Source organism: Hibiscus syriacus, unplaced genomic scaffold, assembly GCF_006381635.1.
Source record: "Hibiscus syriacus cultivar Baekdansim isolate YM2019G1 unplaced genomic scaffold, ASM638163v2 tig00111131_pilon, whole genome shotgun sequence".
Classification (NCBI taxonomy): domain Eukaryota; kingdom Viridiplantae; phylum Streptophyta; class Magnoliopsida; order Malvales; family Malvaceae; genus Hibiscus; species Hibiscus syriacus.
Window position 1 is genome coordinate 181384 of NW_024062991.1, and position 24171 is coordinate 205554.

A 24171-nucleotide genomic window follows, 5' to 3' on the forward strand; every position below is an offset into this window, starting at 1 on the left:
GGCATCAAAATGAATTGATCATTGGTTCAATACCCTGGAACACTTGTTTGGGTCTATTTATCCTTTTCTTTCATAACCATGAACCATGGCCTATGTTACGTGCCTTAAAAGTCTCTTCCAATCATACATGGACTTCTGAACAGAAGAGATTATCTTCAGATTTCATCCCACCCATCAGGATTAATCTTTATTTGCAAAAAGTTTTCTAAAATCTTTAATGCATGATAGAGGAAAAAAATAAAGGGGGTTCAAGACGTGGATTCTAATTACGCCTTGAAACCAAAGGAGAATTCGAGTTGAAAACCTAAAAAGGTAGCTCGAATATACAAATTCCTTGATAAAGCATCGCACAATCTGAGTGTGACCATGAAAGCTGGGAGTTAGAGAACACTTCCAATAAAGGAGCATGCGAGCTACCCCATGAAACCATTGAGAATCAAATAAAAAAATACCAAATCATTGACCAAACACAATAACCTGAGACTTTTTTCCCTTGTTTAACCATTTCCCAAAGATAGCTTTGATCTTAGCACTTGTCAAACAACTATAATTTATTGAAGGATTAACAATGTAATTAATTCTTTGATATCCAATGAACTCTAGTTTTATGATTCGTCTCAATTGTAAAATCGTGAAAGGGACAATATTTTCAAAACTTTTGGTTAAACATTTTTTGAAACTCTTTTAATTGACATTTTTAGAACTTTGAAAATAAAAGAGAAAGAAAAAAAAGTAAACAAGACAATCTTTATAGAGTGGATCTTGGTAAATGTCATGTGGCTCTTAGACACAAAACTCATGCTTAGAATCAATGTTGAAGCAAGAAATGAGGAACAATGAGGGCATCTTTGAAGATTCAATATCGAATATTAGGGCATCTTTGAGGATTCAACATCCTGATGCGAATTATCAGATCTTCTGAATGCCTTTCCTCCACATGCAGGAACAAGAAGACAAAGAATGAGGCTCCATCCAGGAGATAAAAAGAATTAATTCATGTTGCATGCATCTTAGACATCACACTTATCATTTTTATCATACATAATTTTTTGCAGCTTTTTGAGTCAAGTGTCAACTTCAAGACGAAATATACTTGATTCAAAAGCACATTCAAAAGTTGAGGGTGGTTGCTCAACCTCACAGCGAAGGGGCGACTGTCTGACGACAAACAACTTTTCGAGTCTCTCTCAGAGTCAATTTTAACTTCACAGTGAAGGATGTTGGACTCAAAGTGACACAATTTGCTCGAGATTGGATTTCAACTTCACGACGAAGGATATCCAACTCCAAACAACATTCAATACTTGGATTTCAACTTCACGACAAAGAATATTCAAGTCAAGGCTCAACTTCATAACGAACGGGCCATCCACGATTTCAACTTCACAATGAAAGATATCATTCCAACTCTAGATTGGATTTCAATTTCACGACGAAGGATATCCAATTCAAATCTCAACTTCACGGAGAAGGGGCTTCCCAGTTTCATTCAGAGCCAATTTCAACTTCACGGCGAAGAATATTGGACTCAAAATAGTACAAGCTTGGATTTCAACTTCACGACGAAGGATATTCAAGTTAAGGATCAACTTCACGACGAAGGGGTTATCCATGGTTTTAACTTCATGACAAAGGATATCCAATTCAAGGCTCAACTTCACAATGAATGGGCCACCACAGTTTCAACGTCACGATGAAGGGAATTGTACCCACCAGCAACATTCATCTTCAGGAACAAGTAGATTATCGATCGCCTTTGAGATTGTTTCTCTCGAAACAAGGGGTCGTCTCGCTTGAGACTAATTTACTCAAAACAAAGTTTTGTCTCTCTTGAGACAATTTCTCTTGAAACAAATTTTATCTGTCTAGAGACAGTTTCCCTTGAAACAACTTTTTTCTCTCTCGAGACAGTTTCCTTTGAAACAAAATCTTTGAATATGTTTTACATTAAACAAATTTCGTCTCCGCTGAGATAGTTTCTCTTGAAACAAATTTTGTCTCTCTTGAGACAGTTTCCCTTGAAACAAATTTTTTCTCTCTTGAGACAGTTTCCCTTGAAACAAAATCTTTGAATATGTTTTTCTTGAAACAAATTTCGTCTCCCTTGAGACAGTTTCTTTCGGAACTAAGTTTTGTCTCTCTTGAGATAGTTTCTCTTGAAACAAATTTTGTCTCTCTTGAGACAGTTTCCCTTGAAACAAAGTTTTGTCTCTCTTGAGACAGTTTCTCTTGAAACACCAATCTTTGAATATGTTTCTATTGAAACAAAATTTTGCCTCCCTTGAGACAGTTTCTCTTGAAACACAAAAAAAAACCTTTGAAAATGTTTCTCGTGAAACACCAAACCTTCGATTTCGAATACGCTCAACTCCAAGGCACATCATTTGCAGCATAGCTTAAGTCGAGAAGGGCTATATGCCAACCAAAGACTTGACGTGTTCGATTTCATTCAGCTCGATGACAACGATGAACTACTTTCTGGAAGAAATTTTCAAGCCAAAATCTTTAAACCGAGAATAAGACAAAGGCCCAATTCCAGGAAGCCCAATCACATTTAAGAACACCAGACAAAAACTGATTGTCTTTTTTCGTCTTTACCCTATTCTTGTTAACGCAAAAATATGCAAAGAGGGGCAGTTGTAGACACCCATTTTTGTCTGGTCTACAAAATATTTTATTATATTATTTATTTATTATTATTATTATTATTTATTTATTATTATTATTATATTATTATTATTATTATTTTATTTTTTTGCAGGCACCCACTATTATCTCAACTACCCAACAACTCCCACTATCTCCACCATTTCACTACCCCACACACTAAGCTAATAAACTTGATTACACGAAGCACAAAGCCTTCCAAAATACTCCTATAAAAAAGAGAAACATTTTAGAGAAAATGGGGCTTTTCGCACTCTCTCTGGACCTTACTTTTCAACTCTGCTTCAACCAACGACCCAATGCAAAGCTCTGGGGCAATGAAGTGGCGGTGGGGCCTGTAAAAATGAAAATAAAAAGGGGGAAACAAAAGAGCTGCAATGCAGAAAGCATAAGCTAAAGCCCGTGAAAGGGCAGTATTTGAGGCTAGGGAAATATCAGCTGCTTCTGCGAGGGTAAGCCAACAAAAGAATGATGACGATCTCGAATCCTTTTTTGTGGGTTCTCGACCCAGCAGTTCTCCAAGCCCAAGAGATAACAATTTGGATCTCATGTTTGATGGACAAAACAAGAGAGGACCTGAAGTAGCATCTAGTGTGAAGAAAGCTTCCTCAACTGTAAACATTGTTGATGATATCAGTTTTATTTTTGGAGTTGTTGCATCTTCGTCTGGAGAATTCGATAAGGAAGTTAAGGAAACAGAGAGTAGAAATGATGCAATCACCTCAAGTATATTTTCATCCAAGTGGGCCATAGTATGGGCAGCATATGCTTCTTGGGCAACGACCTGTGATGTACTACCAACCGTAAATGTAATACAAAGGAAGGGAATATAAACCAGTTGTGGTCTTTACCAGAGGTTACTACTTTATTTGATCTTCCAGTTGCAACAGGCGCATACATGTACACTCTAATTTTTTTATTGTCCCATCAATGACATCTATCTTTAATGAATATGCTTTAAAGAGCCAGTTTGATACGAGCATTTACCACCAGAACTTGTTTATTTATAGATATGGTACAATTTTCAATTTCCTGGCCATCTTGGAACTGCACTTTTTAAAGGTTTTTTATCTTTTCGTGTTTTTAAATTTTAATTTTTTTTATAGTTTTATTTTTCCCTTTGATTTTTTAATATTCATTTATTATTTATTATCTAACATATTTTTAAATTTTTTCAGTAGTAATTTAAATCGATCAAAGTTAATTAATTCGAATTGAATTTTAAGTTTTAATTTTAATTTTAATTTTCGTAATTAAAGGCAACCAATAAATTAATTAGTACCGAAAGGGTTGTTCAATAGTGCTAATCCTTCCTTGACCGTAACCAACTCCCAAACCCGACACATTTATAGTAAAATACAGATCAGGTAAAAATCGAGGTATCCGATCAACCTGTTTTATTCTTAAAATAAATGATCGGTGGTGACTCCTAATTCGTTTAATCCAAGTCGAATCCCAATTCTGGGTCCAACCGAAAGACGGCTGCGACACCATATAATGATTTTAGTAGTTTACATATCCGGTTATTCCCAGAATGAATTCCTGGTGGAACTTGCATATAGACTTCTTCTTCAAGATTTCCATTGAGAAATGCATTTTTCACATCTAGTTGGTGAAGTATCCAATCCTTGTTTACTGCCAAGGATAATAGAACTCGAACAGTGTTGAGTTTTGCAATTGGAGCAAAGGTCCTCCTGATAGTCAACTCCATAAGTCTGAGTGATAACCCATTTGTAGCCGACAAGTTTCTTGTCCTTAGGTAGATCAATGATGACCCAGGTTTTTGTTGTTTTCTAGAGCTGAAATTTCTCTTTCAACTTCCTTATTCCACTCAGGGCTTTTTAATGTCTCCTCTATGGTTTCTGGAATGTGAATATGATCAACCTGAGCTGTGAAAGTCTTAAAACCAAACATTAGTTTCCCATATCAATAAATTTACCAATCGAATGAGTTGTACATCATCTAACTCCCTTTCTTTGAGCAATTGGTAACTCACTAGTATCAATTACCACATCCAACTTACTTTGGTCATCATCTCCTTTGTCTATCGATGGATTTAAACTTAGTTCAGGCTATTGACAATGTATTAGCTACAGTGTAGAAGGTAGGTCTTGTTTGGGTCATCTTGTATAGGTGAGAATATCGGTAGATGGCCTGGGTGTTTTATGAGAGTCGATGGGATTAATGGATTGGTTTTCATTATCAGATGTGGTGGTGTTAAGAGGTTGTGGAGTGGTAGTTTTTCCATTAGAAGATGGGTAACTCAGTAATAATTGGTAAAAATTGAAATTCAGATTCACTCTCCCCCTGGATTTCGATTTTTGAGAAGAATGGTTTATGCTCATGAAAAGTGACATCCATAGATGTGAAGAACCATTTGTAGAAAGAGAGTGATCGCTTGTGAATGTATATGCTAAGGCAAGCTAATTTGTGCAAGTATACACAATCGATGCAAGTAATATAGCAATGAGTGAGTATCGTCTCCACAGGGATTAGATTAGAAATATCTTTTCACCACAACTAGAATTAATGCCACAAAATAATCCTACTAAGTATTAAAGCTAAGAACTAATATTAAGAAGCTAAGAATAATGATTTAATGATTTCAGACAAGTGTGGTCGAGACAAAGAAAATATGCAGACATATAAAACCAAACAAAACAAGTATTAGATTAAATATAATGCGATCAGCCTCACATATTCAGACGTGTCACAGAGCACTGATGCTAAATCATTGTCTCGACAACAATTATTTTAAGCCCAAAATGAATTATTATGACTCACTAAATTTCATGACAGGATTACTAGGTATTCTTAGACGGTTGTTATGGCAATACCTCTCGGCGTTAACTATAGACGTTGTCTTAACCTACTCTAGCCTTTATCCCTTTTAGTCGTTTGAAACTCACTCCTTATCTCTAAGGTAGACAAATTAGAACTTCACCATCTCGGATTCATTCCTTTGCTCACGTTGATCTCTCTTAATTCTCTCAAATTCAAGAATCACTTTCTAGACAAAATGATATCTCTCGATGCTCTTACAATGCCCAGACATGTTTTACTGAAACCCCAGGCGATCTCTCGACGCTCTTACAGTGTTAAGGTAAAATATTTAAACTATGAGCAAAACAGTCATAAGCAAACATAATTCATCATTCATAAACATAAAATATTGTTCAGGAAAAAAAAAGTTTAACACCAAGTAAAGCATTCATGGTATTATCAAAGATCATCCAAGATTAAATTATTTAATATAACCCCAAATAAAATAAGAGTTTAAGAACAAAGGAAGAACGACTCCCAAAACCGGGGGCTCTGTCGTGACAATCCTGATCAGCACCACGCCTGCCTTGGTGATCACCCTCTCTCAAGGCCTGATCACTGCTCTGCTATCGTCTGGCTATGGATGACACCAAGGAAGACTGGGGGGTAGACGAAGGGAAAGCACTATAGTTTCTTGCTCACACCTAAGGTAAAACTCTTCTTTTTTCTTCCTTGCCCCCTTCTTTTTACGGCTACAGCTGGTAATTATAAGGAGAATCTCATAGGGCTTTGCATGCTTTTGGAGTTTCCTTAATTAGCCGTTATTAATTTCCCAAACTTAAAAAGGAAATGCAGCTGGCGGTTGTCAGGATATTCAAGGCTTGCTTGCACGTGAAGGAGGTTATCCAGCTGGCATATGACATAGGCGGTTTTACCACATTTGCTTCAGACTTCTTCAGATAAATCTTGCCTCGGCGAGATAAATCTGCTCCTCACGTTCTCATCTGCTCCATTGGCCTTTACAATGTTTCATTGTCACGACTGAATTGTTCTTCCTCTGTAGAATTCCTACACAAACACAACTCAAACAACCCCTTCTCCTCAGTAGCATCAGTTAAACCAAATAAATATTGCCTAGGCAAAACTTATCCACCATAACCTATATGTAACTAAATGCAACTAAAAATGGAGTGCATACTTTGTTTAGACGAGCAATAACTTAAGTGGAAAGACTAGAATTTAAGTCTTTTTATGGAGTTATCACACCCCCCAAACTTAAGCTATTGGTTGTCCTTAAGCAATGGATAATAACTAGAAGAAAATCAAAATTGTCATGACAAAGCAGTATCATGAACATCATCAAGTTTGAGATTTCAACCCTCAGCAAAAATATGTGGCCTCAACATGTTCGACAGTCATATTAGTCAAGTCCCTTCCCTAGTCAGGATCCTTTGCTATTATGTGTGCGTGATTGTAACCATACTATGCATAGAGGTAATTAGAAAACTTAAAGTAAGCACTTCTAGGTTGTCAAGGCAATAAATTATTCATTAGGCTTAGTTTATACTCCTAGTTATTTACCAAATTTTATTCTCTTTATTCAAACTTTTTTTATAGGGGAGTCGACTCATCACAACTACTGTTCTATACTCTAGGTGAAAGGGAGCATACCTTCCACCCCCAAGCTAGTCGGGCAGAGTCATCATGTGACTACTTTTATTCACTCATATGCCTTAGCTACTCTTAATTTCTTTTGGAGTTTTTATTATTCATGCCTTTGCACATAAGAGTGTCAATTTGTATTTTTCGAGTTTTCAAGTTTTTAAACACTAGAGAGTTTTTACCTTACCCTTAGAATATTTTTGAAGTCTCGGCAATTAGAAAGTTATTTCCTAAAAATTTTACAGATTACCTAGAGTAAAGATAGCCTACAATTGTGTTTATAAGTTTCAAAGGATCAAGCCTAGGGTTGGTTCTCTTCTTCAGACAGTCTTTACAATAATTCTGGCCTAGGCAATAAAATTTTGCATTCATCATTAGGCATCCCTAATTCATTCCTAACAATAATCCTAACTTGCTTATGTCATGACAACCAAAATTTTCAACCAATTAACATCAATTACTATTTAACAAAGTATGGCAGAATGGAAAACACCTCCCCCAAACTTAAGGGATACATTGTCCTCAATGCATGAAAACTAAACTAAATGATGTTATATGCAAATGCGAAAAAAAATGAAAACTACAAAAACTTACTGTAGTGGTGTGGCTTGACTGGACGCCCTCGTGCGACATCGTTTGGGAGGGGAAGGGCTCTCGGATCCCGAGTCTACTACTTCTGGCTTATAAGGATACGGTTTAAGTATACGCCTTGTCGTTCTATTGTATCGCTTCTTGCTGGTCGGCTGGAGTGGATTGCTCGGTCACGGGAGTCGGTTGTGCTAGAACTGGTAGTGGACTAGGAGCTGCTCTTGGGGCTGGTGGTGTTAATAGAACTGGGGATGGAATATGATCCTACTCAGGCTGCTTCGGTGCTGGCGTGAAATCTTCATCAGTGAAGAAATGGGGTGGAATATCACTGCTACTTTCGGTGGTGGAGAAGGATGAGGAACTCATCGGTGTCTCCTTGGCGTTCTTCTGGTACGGGTGGGACATGAGTTGAAAATGGTGGCACATCGCTGGGCACCTCTGGTGGAACACCTGGAGGGATATAAAAGGTCGAGGCATGAAATGTGATGCCGCCCGCATTGTAGTTGAGGATGACATTGGGGAAGATTGGCAGTTTGATCATTGTGGTTGGGAGCAACTCCTTGATGAAGACGTTGATTTTCATGTCCCTTGCCTTGGCGTATTCAAAGTCAATTTTCATTTGGTCCTCCAAGCGCCCGATCTTTTCACACGTCTCACGCGTGTGCTTGACCATAACGACCATTCTAGTCGCGGCAACCGATTTTGCTCCTCGCTCCAGACCCTCCTTTGGGTCGTCATCACTGAAACTCATCAACTCGGGGACCTTTTTCTTTGTAATACCCTCATTGGGTTTGATGAAGTCTTCGAATGGTTCCTTAGGAACCTTTTTCTTTCTGCACAGCGCGGTTGTTTGGGAATAGTAGGTTACCACGGTTCTTCTTGGCACAGTCATGGATCTGCTCAAAGATGATCTCACCAACATCGATCGTCCTACCGTATATGATCGAGTGCAACAGCATTAGCCGCTTAACGAGGACAATGGTATTGTGGGACGTTGGCATCAGCTTGCCTTTAAGAAAATGGTTCCATAGTTTCTCGTGTGGTTTGAGGGCTCGACGATCTACTCGCTTTCTTATGAGGGCATTCCCTTCGAACTTGGCCCACCCAAAACATAAATCCTGTAGAACTCCACTGTACATTTCTTCATCTGCCTCAGCCACAAATCTCTTGTGCTGGTCATCCACTTTCCCCAACTTAAAGTATTTGTTAAGTACAGAAGGGGAAAAGCGAATGAGTTTTCCTCCAACATATATCGTGTGGTTGGATATGTCTGCGAGGTGGGCATAGAACTCCCTCACCATTTTTGGTACTACGACGTTAGGATTACGAGCAAACTTCTCTCAGTTATGCTTCTTTATGACGTCTATCACCTCAGGGCCAAACTGCTCTTCTCACTCGGCTGGAAAAACGAATGCATCTTCCAAATAGACTTGGCATTGCTGAATGGTTTTGAAGCGTGCCTCTGCTTCGGCTGTTTAGAAACGTTCGAAACTCTGTCTAGGGTTGGGGCCGTTCTCGATCTCACCATTTTTCTTGGTTGATTTTAGTGGTGGCGATGGGGAGGTATTTTGAGAGAAAGAAAGGAAATTTTCTAGTTTGTAAAGAAAGAAGGAAACACGATGAAGAAGAAGAAGAGTGGGTAGTTTTTCTTGGAAAGTGATGGGTAGTTTCGGGGTATTTTGGTCTTTACACGGTGGGGAAGAGATTTCTCATTAAATGAGAAATATTTGATAAGACATAAAAGGGAAGAAAGAATTTCTTTCCCTCTTTATTTTTTCGCCAAATCACGTACCCTAGGCCTTTTTTTCATGCATGCTTCAACTCCCCATGCTGCCACGTGTTCCTTGCTCGCATACAATATGAAAGAAGAAAATAATAAAATAAAACGGATTAAAACATAAAATAACTTAACTTATTTATGTACAAAATTTAGATTTTCGTTGCCTAGGCAACTAATATTTGCTCAATTAAGAAAAGCAAACTCTTAGGCATCATGTGACAACGATGTCGGTTTGTCGCGCATGATTGGGGCTCCTTTGTACTCCTTGAGTCTCTGCCCGTTCACTTTGAAGATAGAACCATCGTTTTGGTTCTAAATTTCAATTGCTCTATTGTCATGGACTTGGTGTACGATGAATGGTCCTGACCATCGTGATTTTAGCTTACCTGGGAATAACTTAAGGCGTGAATTGTAGAGCAGTACTTGTTGTGCAGAATAAAATTGCCTCAGCAATATTTTTCTATCATGCCATTGTTTTGTTTTCTCCTTGTAAAGGCGGGCATTCTCGTATGAATGCGCTCTAAATTCATCAATCTCGTTCAGTTCCAATAGTCTTCTTTCTCCAGCAAGCTGAGCATCCATGTTTATCTTTTTGATGGCTCAATAAGCTTTGTGTTCGAGTTCAACTGGTAGATGACATTCCTTTCCATAGACTAGCTTAAACGGGGACATTCCCAGCGGTGTCTTGAATGCTATGCGATAAGCCTATAGTGCTTCATCTAGCTTCGGCGACCAATCTTTTCGACTTAGGTTGACCACTTTTAAGAGGACCGGTTTGATTTCTCGGTTATATAATTCAGCTTGTCCATTCGTCTGAGCGTGATACGCCATAGCAATTCTATGTTGTACTTCATATCTTTTCAGTACCTTGGCAATCAATTTATTATCAAAATGTGTCCCTTCATTGCTAATGAGAGCTCGTGGTGTTCCAAAGCGATTGAATATATTTTTGTGCAAAAACTTCAACACCGGCTTGGAATCGTTCTTAGGTGTTGCAATGGTTTCAACCCATTTTGATACGTAATCCACTGCCAAGAGAATGTACATATCTCTGAATGATGTTGGAAAAGGTCCCATGAAATCTATACCCCATACGTCGAAAAGTTTAATCTCCAGAATGTGTTGACATGACATCTCATGCCGTTTTGAGATGTTTCTTGTACGTTGACATCTATCATATGACTTGTAGAATTCATGCGTGTCTTTGAATAGGGTTGGCCAATAAAATCCTGACTGAAGCACTTTTGTTGTTGTTCTCATCCCACCAAAATGCCCTTCATATGGTGAAGAGTGGCATTGGAGTAGGATATCTTGTTGTTCTTCTTCTGGAATGCACATTCAGATTATTTGGTCTCCACACTGCTTGAATAGAAATGGTTTGTCCCAATAGTAATGTCGCACATCATGTTGAAATTTCCGTTTGCCCTGGCTAGATAAATCAAGAAGAACAATACCACTAACAAGAAAATTAACGATGTCAGCATACCACGATGCAGCCGTGACAAATAATATTTTCTCATCAGGGAAATCCTCTTTAATATCTTTGATGTCAGAACAATCAGGTTTGTTATCTAGCCTAGACAAATGGTCCGTCACTTGATTTTCTATGCCTTTTCTATCATTGATCTCTAAATCAAATTCTTGCAGTAATAATATCCACCGAATTAGTCTAGGCTTTGCATCTTTTTTATTAATCAGATATTTAATAGCTGAGTGATCTGTGTGCACAATTACCTTAGTGCCTATTAGATATGGCCTAAACTTATCGAATGCAAATACTGTTGCTAAGAGTTCCTTTTCAGTGGTGGTATAGTTCACTTGAGCATCATTAAGTGTTCGACTTGCATAGTAGATAACATGAAAAATTTTACTTTTACGTTGCCCTAGCACTGCTCCAACTGCATAGTCACTAGCGTCGCACATAAGCTCAAATGGTTCGTTCTAGTTTGGTGGGATAACTATTGGCGTTGTTGAAAGCTTTTTCTTTAAATCTGTGAAGGCATTCAAACAATCATTAGTAAACTTAAATGGATGATTTTGTTGAAGCAAAAGAAATAAGGGTTTAGAGATTTGAGAAAAGTCTTTTATGAACCGCCTATAGAATCCTGCATGGTGGGGAAGATTTGCAATTGCATCCACCTTGGCTTTGTCGACTTCGATGCCATGGCATGAAATTTTGTGTCACAACACTATTCCTTCAGTTACCATAAAATGGCATTTTTCCCAATTCAGTTTTAGGTTGGCTTCTTCACAACGTTTCAATACCTTGGATAAATTGTCGAGGCATCGGTTAAAGTTATCACCTGAAAGGGAGAAGTCGTCCTTAAATATTTCCATGCACTCTTCCACCATATCTGGAAAGATTACCATCATGCATCGTTGGAATGTAGCTGGAGCGTTACACAGTCCAAATGACATTCGCCTAAATGCATAGGTACCATACGGGTATGTGAACGTTGTTTTCTCTTGGTCTTCGGGTGCGATGGCAATTTGGTTATACCCCGAGTATCCATCGAGGAAGCAATAAAATGCCTTTCCCGCAAATCTATCCAACATTTGATCAATGAAAGGGAGAGGAAAATGATCATTCTTTGTGGCTTTGTTGAGCTTCCTATAAGCCATGCATATATGCCAGCCCGTGACTGTTCTCGTGGTGAGTAACTCATCATGCTTGCTTTTAACCACGATTACACCACCTTTCTTTGGCACGCATTGGACTGGACTAACCCATGAACTATCGGATATAGGACTGGACTACTTTCTTTATGATCGGGTTGAGCTGTCTTTGGGGTTCCACCGAGGTGTTGTGGCTATCTTCAAGATTGATTTTGCGCATGCATATGGTTGGAGTGATTCCTTTCAAGTCTGTCATCGTATATCCTATAGCTTTTCTGTGATGTGACAAAACATTCAACAAACTCTTCTCCTGTTCGGAGGTTAGGTTGGCAGAGATTATCACTGGTAAAGTTTCATCAACTCCTAGATAAGCATATTTCAAATGTCATTGTAAAGTCCTAAGCTCCAATTTCGGTGCATGTTCTGAAGATGACTCTTGAGATTTAACTTCAACATAATCTAAAGGTTCGAATTTCATACCTGGCCTATGAAGAAATCTCAATTGGTTCTTTGTCTTTTCTTCGCATCTTGCCTTGGTATCGCTTTCAGGGTATTCAGTGTGTAGATTTTCATTGTCGTGGCCATGATTGTCAGAACCGTCTTCTAAAAATATTTCGTCAGGGCCAAAGTTTTCTGCTTTATATATTTCAGTTGTAGGTTCATGGTACAAATTGATGTACTCATCGAGCCTTAGGGATTTACCTCGTCCCAGGATTGCCTTTTCTTCAATCTTATTAATGCATTGGCATTCCTTTGGATCGTCTGCGTATTTCATAGAGTTGAATACATTGATCGTGACACTTTGCTCACCAACTCTCATGGTGAATTATCCTTTTTCACAGTCTATTATGATTCTGCCTGTTGCTAAGAATGGGTGTCCCAGAATAATTGGTGTGTTTTCATCAGCTTCACAATCCAGAATGAAAAAATCCACTGGAAATATGATGAATTTATCTACCTTTACTATGACGTCTTCAATTGTACCCTCGGGTCGCACATAAGACCGATCAATCAACTGTAGAATGACCGAGGTGGGATGGGCGTGATACCTGTCTAGTTTCATGAGTATCGATTTTGGTATCAAGTTTACACTTGATCCCAAGTCAATAAGAGCTCGTCCGATGAAATCATTACCAATGGAATATGGTATTACAAAGCTGCCATGGTCTTTTTTCTTTTGTGGGAGTTTGATCACTGCCGAGCAGATTTCTGTTGTCGTGGTGATACGTTCTACCTTTCTTTTCTTTGTAACAATTTCCTTCAGATACTTGGCATAGGAAGGCATTTGCTCGATGGCTTCGAGTAGGGGCACATTGATACACAACTGGTCCAGAACATCAACGAATTTCTTGAACTGGATGTCATCATCATGTTTCTTCAACCGTTGAGGGAACGGTGGTGGAGGTCTCACATCGACTACTGATGGTGCAGGGAAATTACTGGCCTTGACCATGAATTTCTTGTTATCCGGTTGATGCTTTTCTGAGCCTTCACTTCTTTCCTTCTCTTCATGCGCTTTTTCTTTTTCAGCATTCTCAGATTCCTCATCCGATTGTGTTAAGCCTTGGCGAGAATTGTTCAGTTATTCTCCCCCAAACTTGTCATCTTGATCAACTTGTTTTCCACTCCTTAGCGTAAGTACATTGCATTGCTCCTTCCCATGATGCTTAGTGACTTCAGTATCACTAGGGAGATTTCCGTGTGGGCGAGAATGTAATGTCGTGGCAATCTGTCCCACTTGATTCTCCAATGGTCTGAGAGTTGAACTGTGGCTTTGCAAAAGTGTTGCCTGGCTTTGTAACAAATTTCCTTGATTTTTTATTGTTGCAGAATGTTCGTGCATCAAGGTTTTTTGTAGACGCCATAAAATATTTTGTCGAGACCATGAATTCCTACAAGGATAATTCCAAGGAGTTAGTATTGGAATGAGTGTTAGAGGAAGAAGATATACCTTTGTTGTTCTGTCAGGGCTGCTGATGCTGATTCTGAATATGCTAATGGTCAGAATTATTTTGTTGTGGCCTGTAATTTATGGCTTGATTATTGTTGTTCCCTTGATTATTCCACAAAAAATTTGGGTGTTGTCTCTAACCAGGGTTGTACGTGTTCGAATAGGGATTATTGTTGTTCTGATTGTAGTTGCCAACAAAATTAGTTGACTCATGGTTTTCAGGACATTCACTCTCATGATGGTTTTTTTGACAGAATATGCATACATTATTGGTCGCCTTGACTTCTCTTACCTCATTAGGACGTTGCAAATTTTTCAACATATTGGTTATGGCATAAAGTTGGGCTGCTACCGAATCTTTGCTTTCTAATTCATATGCTCTAGAGGTTTTTCTGCTAGTTCCCAATCTTGCACTTGGAAATTGATAGTCATTATTTGTTATCCTGTTGAGGATGTTAAAAGTTTCCTTGGGTGATTTGTCTAGTAGGGTGACATTTTCTGAGGCATCTAACATCATTCGAGTTAGTGTGTTGACTCCATTGTAAAACATCACCACTTGCGTCCAATCATGAAATCCATGATTAACACATTTGCAAAGTAAAATTTTATACATATCCCAAAATTCGCACATTAATTCATCATTGCCTTGGCGAAAACTCGCAATGTCGTTCCGAAGCTGTGTATTCATATTAGGCGGGTTATATCGGAGTAGGAAACTCTTGCATAAATTTGCCATGACTCCATTGATCCGGAAGGAACTCCGCTGAGCCAAACTCTTGCTCTATCACGTAAGGAGTAAGGAAAAAGCTTCAATTTGAGCACATATTCATGTACTCTTTGTTGTCTAAATGAATCGCATACTTCAAGGAAAGCACGCATATATTGTCTAGCGTCTTCATTGGGTGTACCACCAAATTGGTCGATAGAGTTCAGCATATTAAACATCACCGATTTGAGTTCAAAATGAGTGGCTTGTATCTCAAGTGCCACTATGCCAGGATTGAGGTCATCGAGAATTGGGTTTAAATGATCTCGTATCGCTCTTGGCCTTGCAACTTGATCTCCTAAATCTCCCATGTCGTTTTGCATTTGATTCAATTGTTCTCTGATTCTTTGGGCACGCAACCTTTATCTGAACGATTGCTCAACTTCGGGGTCGAATGGTTCCAAAGGCTTACCAACAGATCTCAAGGTCATGTAATAATAAAAACCTATAAAAGAAAATAATAAACTACATTAGCCTAAATAATTATAAAGTGACACAAAGAACTTGTTATGGCTAGAAATTTCGTCAGTTGCCAATCCCCGGCAACGGCGCCAAAAACTTGATCGCTTGTGAATGTATATGCTAAGGCAAGCTAATATGTGCAAGTATACACAATCGATGCAAGTAATATAATAGTGAGTGAGTATCGTCTCCACAGGGATTTGATTAGAAATATATTTTCACCACAACTAGAACTAATGCCACAAATTAATCCTACTAAGTATTAAAGCTAAGAACTAATATTAAGGAGCTAAGAATAATGATTCAATGATTTCAGAAAGTGTGGTCGAGACAAAGAAAATATGCAGACAGATAAAACAAAACAAGTATTGGATTAAAAATAATGCAAACAACCTCACATATTCAGACGTGTCACAGAGCACTGATGTTAAACCATTGTCTCGGCGACAATTATTTTAAGCCCAGAATGAATTATTATGACTCGCTAAACTGCCCGACAGGATTACTAGGTATTCTTAGACCGTTTCTATGGCAATACCTCTCGGCGTTAATTAGAGACGTTGTCTTAACCTACTCTAGCCTTTATCCCTTTTAGTCGTTTGAAACTCACTCCTTATCTCTAAGGTAGACAAGTTAGAACTTCACCATCCCAGATTCATTCCTTTGCTCACGTTGATCTCTCTTAATTCTCTCGAATTCAAGAATCACTTTCTAGACAAAAGGTTATCTCTCGATGCTCTTACAATGCCCAGACATGTTTGACCGAAACCCCAGGCGATCTCTTGATGCTCTTACAAAATATTTAAACTATGAGCAAAACAGTCATAAGCAAACATAATTCATCATTCATAAACATAAAATATTGTTCAGGCAAAACAAAGTTTAACACCAAGTAAAGTATTCATGGAGTTATCAAAGATCATCCAATATTAAACCATTTAATACAACCCCAAATAAAATAAGAGTTTAAAAACAAAGGAAGAACGACTCCCAAAACCGAGGGCTCTGTCGCGACAATCTTGATCAGCACCACGCCTACCTTGGTGATCACCCTCTCTCGAGGCCTGATCACCGCTCTGCTATCGTTTGGCTATAGAGGACACCAAGGAAGACTGGTGGTAGACGGAGGGAAAGCACTGCAGTTGCTTGCTCACGCCAAAGGTAAAGCTCTTCTTTCTTCTTCCTTGCCCCCTTCTTTTTGCGGTTACGGCTGGTAATTATAAGGAGAATCTCCTAGGGCTTTGCATACTTTTGGAGTTTCCTTAATTAGCATTTATTAATTTCCCAAACTTAAAAAGGAAATGTGGCTGACAGTTGTCAGGATATTCAAGGCTTGCTTGCACGTGAAGCATGTCATCCAGTTGGCATGTGACATAGGCGGTTTCGCCACATTTGCTTCAGAATTCTTCAGATAAATCTTACCTCGGCGAGATAAATCTGCTCCTCACGTTCTCATATGCTCCATTGGCCTTTGCAACTTTTCATTATCACGACTGAATTGTTCTTCCTCTGTAGAATTCCTGCACAAACACAACTCAAACAACCCCTTCTCCTCAGCAGCATCAGTTAAGCCAAATAAATCTTGCCTAGGCAAAACTTATCCACCACAACCTATATATAACTAAATGCAACTAAAAATGAAGTGCATACTTTGTTTAGACGAGCAATAACTTAAGTGGAAATAGTATAATTTAAGTCTTTTTACGAAGTTATCAGAGAGTAACAATGATAACATTTCTAATAGGAAGAATAACCAACAAAGACACACTAAATTGCCTGAGGATCAAGTTTATATTTATGAGGATTATGGTCATGGACAAAGGCATTACAAGTAAAGACACGTAGTGGAACATAAGAGGCAAAAGGTTTGAAATGAGGGAATTTAGAGGAGATGATATCTCATGGACACTTAAAGACAAGAATCTTACTAGGCAAATGATTGATTAGAAAAGTAGATGTTAAGAGAGCCTCATCCCAAAGGTATTTTGAAATATTAGAAGAAAAAAAGAAAGTGCTCGCGTTACCTCAAGAAGATGACGATTTTTATGTTTAGCGACCTCAATTTCTTGTGGAGTGTCGACACAGGAAGTGAGGTGGATTATTTCATTTTCCTGGAAGAAAGATCCCAACGAATAAGAGAGGCATTCCCACCATTATCATATTTAAGGATGCCAATGAACTTTGGAATTATGTTTCAACCATTTTGTGGAAGCGTTTAAAGATGATAGAAGACTCAAATTTATCCTTCATAAGAAAAGTCCAAGTGATACAAGAGTGATCATCAATAAAGGTAATAAACCAAAATATTCCATGTAAACCCGTAACCCGTGAAGGTCCCCAGATGTCACTATGAATTAAAGAAAAAGGTTTAGGTGAGCGGGAGAGAGAAGGAGGATAAGAGCTCCGAATGTGTTTTGCAAGAGAACAAATTTCACAATAAAATGATGCGGGATTTTTATTAGTACATAATTTGGGAAACAATTTTGTAAGATGAGGAAAACTTGGGTGACCTAACCTAAAATGCCATAACACAATGTCGGTAGCCGCATCTGTAGGAGAAACTGAAACAAAGGAAGAAATAAATGGTGCGAGTGAGTGGTTTGGAATGGGAGCATAAGGAGGAACTTCAAGGATGTAGAGTCCACCACGACGCCTAACATTGCCAATCACCATTCCTGATGTCAAATCCTGAAATTCACAATGATCACTAGTAAAATGAGAAGTACAACCCAAATCGGTAGATAATTTTCTAATCGAAAGAAGATTACAAGTCAAACTTGGAACAATTAAAACATTAGACAGAATAATTCGACTATTAATGCAACCCGGAGCCATTGCACTTAATCGGTGATAGGGAGTCATCATCAGTACAAACACTGCATGAGATATCATTTTTGTGAAAGGTTGAAAATAAACTGAAGTTGTTTGTCATATGATCACTTGCTCCGGAATCAACAATCCAAGAGACACATCCGGATGAAGGGGATAAGAAGGCAAAAGGAAAACTACCTTCCCTAACAGTGCAGGCAGACTTAGGCTCAATAGTAGGTGGAATCTGTAAATGACCAAACATCTGTCGTAGATCATCCAGCTGTTGACGAGAAAAGGAACCACATTCCAATGTTGTTACAGTAGAGTTATCGTGGGGATAGATGTGAGGAGGATTTCGATGGAGTCCAATTGGCCGAAAAACCATGTAGCTTCTAGCATTTATCACGAACATGACCAGGTTTCCGGTAGTGATTGCACCAGGGAGGACCTTTCTTGACACGGGTGTCACCGGAGGAATGGGTATTCAAGACAAAACTTTCAACGGATGGAGAAAGCATCAGAGAGCGGCGGCTTTCTTCGCGGCAGACCTCAGAGAACACCTCGCGAAGAGACAGAAGAGGCCTGATGCCCAGCCCCGACAGGAATTGAAAAATACGTCATTTTTCAAGCAGCCCTTTATAGAGTTTGGCATCAACACCAGTTTGCCAAGCAAGAGTTTCGAATAGATCAATTTGCTGCCATAAGCGAGACAGCTGAGTGAAGTATTCCGTAATAGTGAGATTTCCATACTTCAAGTCATTGATCTAGCATTCAATGGAAAATAGAGCGAACGAGTTTTCCTGATTGGAGTATGTCTCCTTGGCAGCATTCCATATTTCGAAGGCAGTGGTATAGAGCATGATATCCACGCTAATGTCAGGCAACATATAGTTGAGGAGCCACGACATGATTATGGTGTTCTCGGTGAGCCAAGTGTCGTATTGGGGATCAGAGGGATCGGGGATCGACATATTATCAGGGAGATATTGGTGTTTTCGAAGACTGATAATCAACAGACGCATGGATTAAGACCAGGCAATGTAATTCTCACCATTTAGACGATGAAAAGTAATAGACGAGGAAATCAAGTCGGAAGGAGACGACTGGATAATGAAATTTTCAGTCTCGGATGGAAGATTAGATGAAGAAGGAAATGCCATAACTGTCGAGAAAAGAAATTGAAGGCTGTGTTACGGTGAGACCGGGCTGGCCAAACAGTGACCAAACAGCGGGAAGGACTGTCGCTGTGATGAGGGCAGCACTGGACCAACAATGTGATGAGAGCAGTACATCGAGGAGAGCAGTGGTGCGACAGAAGCGGCATTGTGAGGAGAGCAGTACTTGGAGAAGAGCAGTGATGTGATTGCACAACAAGGACGATGAGTTTGCGACGGGGTTGTGCTGCGATGCGAAGAGAATGACACTGCGATAAGGATAGCACTGCGAAGGGTGTGACAATTCAATGGAGCAACGCTACGGTGGTGTAGCAAGGAGGACGACACTGCGAAGGTACTATGTTGTGAAAAGGGTGGCGCTGCCAGAAAAGATGGTGTTGTGAAGGGTTTGTTGTTGTGATGGGTACGACGTGTTGATGGGATTTTATGATTGGGAGGACGGGAGTGCACTGAAAGCACACTGCTGATCGGAAGAATTACAAACGGCGACGACAGCAAGGCTGAGATCGATTCCGGCAACTGATACCATGTAAATAACCAGATTTTTCCGATAGTGAAAGAATTGAAATACTTCTATTCAAAGGAAAATTACATCTTACACAAGAGGGTATATGGGATATTTATATACATGAATTAGAGACCTAGATAAAATAGGAGTCATATTTTCTACATATTAAGAGATAGTTTTAGAGATAAATTAGGATTAAGAGTTTAACTTAAACACTACTTATAATAGTTTGTGACATTTATTAGAATATTTATTTTTCCCCATTCAAGATTTATAATCGTTTTGACAACACGCCTCATCTGAACCTCTGAATTTCTATACTTCAATGCCCACTTTGGCACCCAATGCCAAATGAACCTAGTCCTATAGTTACTTCTGTCTTATGGTCCTCTGGTTTTTCCATTTATGCAATCTGAAACTTGCCTAGATACATGATCAGTTTCCTCTTGAAATTTTAATCTGTGTGAAGATTTGGATTAGATAACTAAGCTTATTGTCACAATTATTTAGAAAATCATGATACCAACTTTCCTTGTTGCAGAAAAGTGCTGCTTCGTGTTGATGCAATGCAGAGAGCTCCCAGGGGTGGAAATTCTGTTCTGGAGCTTTTACAAGTACAATTCACTTCTTTTCCCCCCCTTTCTTTCCCTTTCGAGTTCATTGTTTACATGCGTTAGTCATTTTATATTTTGACCGACTTCAATACAGAACCATTAGTAGTTTTTATATATTGCTCAGTCCTGCATGAGTTCCCTGATTGCAGTTTGATTGAACCAATGATCTGGTTCATATGTTGTTCTAAGCAAGTTGATTGCTATGGACATATGTATAATCTCCTACATAGTCGATTTTCTCTATGTATTCCCATGAGTTGGTCTTACAGATTAGATGATGAATAATGGAACTAAAAGGCAAGCTAAAAGGTTGTCATAGCTTTGTGAGAAATTATAGCTAGATCAGCGGTGAATATGATTAAATGATTTCATGCAGGAAATAAGATGACATCTGGAATTGATGCCATTAAAAGCAAGAGGAAACAAGAAGCAAGGTCGACCAAAAAGAGACACGGATTTTGCTGATCATGCTTTCGGCCCTTGTTTCCTCAAAACTGAGTTTGACATTGCTTAATGACTAGGGTCTTGTATATTGTCAATTGCAGTGAATGCAATGCAATAGTTTAATGGTATCATGGCTTTAGAAGTGGACCTTGTTGCTTGTGGAGGAGCTTTTCTGATACATAAGTTAGCTCCGAAGTGCTAAGAAAAGTTATGACAAGTTATTGCTTTTGTGCTGTAGGTAGATCTATATCCGCTTAAGATTCATTTGACTGAGGCAATGTAGATTCATTTGACTGAGGCAATGTACAGAATGGTGTGGGCATATCTTTTCCCATTAGAAGACCAACATTCACAAAAACAGAAGGTTAGTTTTGGGCTTCGGGTCTTTGAATCTGTAAGCAAATTTTCAGTGCAATTGGTGATATTCTTTATGCTTGGAACTTGGGATATGCAGGAAGTTTGGAAGGTCTCGACAATCTCTGGTGCAAGAAGGGCAAAGAAAAGCATTGATATCACAACAACATCGGCCTAATATCAAAAGAGCCTGAGGCATCACACACATCAAGTGCGTCTATTACTGATCTGCCGACTGATTCTCCCAAGTAAGCTTCCATATATTTCAGTAACTTGTATTAACACGGAAACTTCTTGATTTGTTTAAGCCACTAGGTTCTATTGAGGCTTTATATCTTTATATTATAATGCAGTAATTTCCATAAACTCTTTCTGAACCCACTTGCAGGCAACAAAATTGCCAGACCTAAAATCTGGCTCCGGGTTGAGGAGAATATCTTCTTTCGACAGAATGGAAGACGTTGTTGCAGAGTCCATAGCAACCGAAATTCTCATGCAAGCTCAATCCTCGAAAATGAACCTTCTTGATCCCATTGAGCAACAGGATAAAATGAGAGACAAAATCTGCTAAAGCCGGTCGACCATCTCAGGTTGTAAAACCCATTGAAGAGAAAAGGCTAGGCCTCCTAAACTGATTAAATTTCGCGATGTCAAGTTAAGTCAGGTGCTTCAACTAACTTAATTGGTTATCTCATGTTTTTTGTTGTCATTATTTGGTTTCTATTGTCATGTATTTCTGTTGTTGTGCATTTGGTTGAGCTATCACTTACGTACGAATGGTCCAGATTTGTTGGAAGTGATCTCTCGAGTTGAGTCGAGTTCATTGGAACATGGAGGAGACTGATCTCTCGAGTTAAGAAGCATGTTACATGGGGAGTCCTAAAGTCTGTAACTGGAATTCAGCTAAGGTATCTTAATGATACTCCTGTAAACCTGCCTTCAAATCTCCGTACTCCGAATCTTCTCCCACTTCAAACTTAACCAGTCTTGTTTCCCTCCTATTTGTTGGGTTAGGATCCGAATAACATACTATATGCAAGTGTGTGAGCTTTTGGAATGTAGATCTGCTGACTCTCCTTTTACATTTTGGTAGGGTAAGAAATTCAAAGACAAGGGAAACAGTCAACAACCAAGTATAACCGCTTCTCCTGATGGTGAATTCAATCTCGGTGACGATGATCAGTCTGATCAGAAAGCAACCTTTCTAAAGCGTCCAACTCATGGATTTGTTACTTCCGTTAAAGGCCTCTTCAACACTCAACGGCGCAAAGGGAAGCAATTTGTGCTTCCAACTATGAGAAATGAAGGGGAGGGCGATCAGCAGGTACAGCTGAGTTAAGGTGAAGCCGAGAAAGGTATGCATCTGTTTCCTTCCTCTCATTTAGCTTTGTTTCAAACGAATGGTGTCTATTTCTTGAAACCAATATCTGAAAGTGCAGACTTGCATTGCTGATCTTGACAATTTGAGCATTGAAAATTGGGTAAATTACGCATTTAGTATCTAAATTATCAAATTTGATCTGTTTTAATACTTAAATTTTCATTTTTTTTCTACATCATACAGAACATTTAGTTTTCATTTCATTTTAATACCCCACCATTAAAAACTTAACGTGTTTAATACCTAAACTATCAATTTTGGTACGTACATAAACTTTCAATTTTTTCAAAACTTAACGTTAAATTTGAATGGGATACTAAAATGAAACAAAAACTGAAATTTTGAAGGGCGAATACTAAAAGGAAACAAAAACTAAACTTTAAGTATGATTTTAAAAAACCTATAAGTTTATGTACTAAAACAAATCAAAATTGATAACTTAAGTATTAAACACGTAATTTACCCTGAAAATTTGAAGGTAGTCCTCAGCTTGGTATAATTGCTATTGGATGATATGCCCTTTATCTAATATTGAATACCTGCCTCGTACACCAAGTGCTTCAAGCATTTCAAATCTGATAATTGTGTAGCTAGAATCAAATAAATTGTATTTTGTAAAATACATTTAAATAATTTATTTTGCAATAAAAAAATAGTTGTCAAAAGTTCCAATATTTTCCCTTTGAGTTCATTTCTAAGACGTGAATCAAATCACATATATGAATTAAAAATGTAAATCATTAAAACGGAGAATCTATCAATACAATCTTATATTATTCAAGTGGCTATTATTAAATTGTTTTAAGTCATGAATTTAAAAGGATGAGAAATTAAATTCAAGAAAAAGATCTAAACATATTTCATCTGCACTGGCACGACGTTATTGAATCCATTCACTTGACATCCTTCAAAGGATTTCCGTGGTATAAACTTCATATCATGTTAGAAGGAAGAAACAAATAACAATCTCAGATTTATAAAAAGCTCGAGTAACTTGAAATTTTTAATTAAAAATATATTTAAAAAAGCAAATAAATTTATGAGCTACTCAAATTATTTGTTAAAATATTAAATTTTATTCGATTGATAGCTCAAGCTTGATGAAATAACATATCAAACCAAATTCATTCTTCTTAGTCTAACCCAAAATAACTTGCAAATTAATACTTAAAACCAAGCATCCTTGAGTAAGAACTAAATTAAACAAACATCATTTGCCCACATAATCGCACAAGCATTACATGAAATTTCTGGGTTATAACACCACAATGTTAACATTTACGCATACTCAATCACACAAAAGATTGATGATGGGAGAAAATGTTTCCAAATAAAATTAAGGGTAACATGCAAGCTTTTGAACTCCAACAGTTCGTGTTCAAGGAGAAGGCCAGTTTGTGAAGAATCCCAGTTTACATGAACCCAGAAAAGGGTAAACGGGTATTTTTATCATGAATTCGTACCATACAATCAGTTTAGCCTTTCACAAAAATACACACCCAATTTAACCCTCGATTGCATCAATTTTACACTGACTAACGGTAATTGTTACTATACTATTATAGTCGTAAATAGTGTTGATGTCACAATCAGAATATCAATGATTATATAGCATATGGACAATATTTG

At 38.2% G+C, this 24171-nt stretch overlaps 1 long non-coding RNA gene across 1 annotated transcript; it reads left to right on the plus strand.

Annotated features, from left to right (window-relative positions):
- The first annotated feature begins 3384 nt into the window (after window positions 1–3384).
- Window positions 3385–23730, plus strand: LOC120154518. The gene is made up of 4 exons (XR_005518885.1): window positions 3385–3510; window positions 4330–4335; window positions 22483–22485; window positions 23721–23730. It is a non-coding gene; the product is annotated as an uncharacterized LOC120154518 (long non-coding RNA).
- Window positions 23731–24171: the final 441 nt, after the last annotated feature.